Genomic DNA, 1,968 nt, shown 5'->3' with positions numbered 1-1,968 from the left:
TAAGACCTTATCTATGGAGCCAGTTGGCCCTAACGGCCAAAATGCCCCATTTTCAAGGTCAAATGATCCCTAGAGCAGGTAAACCCCCCATTTTACAGAATTTCTTGTGCTATAGTCCACGAATTTTTTTTGATTTAGAATTCTGACCTCATTTTTGCCAATATTATACTTAGACGTCCGTTTAGACCTTATCTATAGAGCCAGTTAGCCCTCACGGCCAAAAAGGCCCATTTTCAAGGTCAAACGAGCCCTAGAGTAGGTTAACCCCTATTTACTGATTTTTGTGAACAATTGTCCACGGATTTCTTGGTGATCCAGAATTTCGACCTCATTTGTACCAAAATTTTACCAGGAAGTCCGTTAAGACCTTATCTATGGAGCTGGTTAGCCCTCACGGCCAAAACGGCCCATTTTCAAGATCAAATGAGCCCTAGAGAAGGTAAACCCCCCATTTTACCGATTTTCGTGTGCTATTTCCACAGATTTTTTGGTGATCCAAAATTCTGACCTCATTTTTGTAGAAATTATACCTGGACGTCCATTAAGACCTTATCTATGGAGCCAGTTGGCCCTCACGGCCAAAATGGCCCATTTTCAAGGTCAAACAAGCCCTAGAGTAGGTAAACCCCCCATTTTACCTATATTCGTGTGCATAGTCCACGGATTTTTTGCTGATCTAAAATTCCGACATTATTATTACAAAAATTATACCTGGACGTCCATTAAGACCTTATCTATGGCGCTAGTTGGCCCTCACGGCCAAAATGACCCATTTTCCAAGGTCAAACGAGCACTATAGCAGGTAAACCCCCCATTTTACCTATATTCGTGTGCATAGTCCACGGATTTTTTGGTGATCAAAAATTCCGACCTGATTTTTGCCAAAATTAGACCTGGATGTCCGTTAAGACCTTATCTATGGAGCGAGTTAGCCCTCACGGCCAAAATTACCCATTTTCAAAGTTAAACGAGCCCTAGAATTGGTAAACCCCCTATTTTAGTGATTTTTGTGTGCATAGTCTATAGATTTTTTGGTGATCCGGAATTCCGAACTCATTATTCGCAAAATTATACCTAGACGTCCGTTAAAACCTTCTCTATGGAGCCAGTTGGACCTCACGGCCAATATGGCCCATTTTCAAAGACAAACGATCCCTAGAGTAGGTAAATCCCCCATTTAACCGATTTTCGTGTGCTATAGTCAACAGAGTTTTTCTTGATCCAGAATTCCGACCTCATTTTTGCAAAAATTATACCTGAACGTCCGTTAAGACCTTATCTATGGAACCAGTTGGCCCTTACAGCAAAAATGGCCCATTTTCAAGATCAAACGAGCCCTAGAGCAGGTAAACCCCCCAATTTACCAATTTTCGTGTGCTATAGTCCACGGATTTTTTGGTGATCAAGAATTCCGACCTCATTTTTGCCAAAATTATACTTGGACGTCCGTTAAGACTTTATCTACGGAGTCAATTGGCCATCACGGCCAAAATTGCCCATTTTCAAGGACAAACAACCCCTAGAGTAGGTAAACCCCCCATTTACTGATTTTCGTGTTCTATAGTCTAAAGATTTTTTGGTGATCCAAAATTCCGACCTCATTTTTGCAAAAATTATACCTTAAAGTCAGTGAAGACCTTATCTATGAAGCCAGCTTGCACTAACGGCCAAAATGGCCCATTTTTGAGGTTGAACGAGCCCTAGAGTAGGTAAACCCCCCATTTACTGATTTTCGTGTGCTATAGTGCACAGAATTTTTGGTGATCCGGAATTCCGGCCTCATTTTTACCAAAATTTTACCTGGACGTCCGTTAAGACCTTATATGTGGAGCTAGCTAACCCTCACGGCTAAAATGACCCATTTTCAAGGTCAAACGAGCTCTGCAGCACGTGAACCCCCCATTTAACGATTTTTGTGTGCTATAGTTGAAGGATTTTTTGGTGATCCAGAATTCCGACGTCATTTTT

This window comes from Solanum stenotomum, chromosome 2 (assembly GCF_019186545.1).
Source record: "Solanum stenotomum isolate F172 chromosome 2, ASM1918654v1, whole genome shotgun sequence".
In the NCBI taxonomy this organism is placed as follows: Eukaryota; Viridiplantae; Streptophyta; class Magnoliopsida; order Solanales; family Solanaceae; genus Solanum; species Solanum stenotomum.
The sequence above is the reverse complement of the archived record's forward strand: the minus strand, read 5'-3'. Positions refer to the sequence as shown.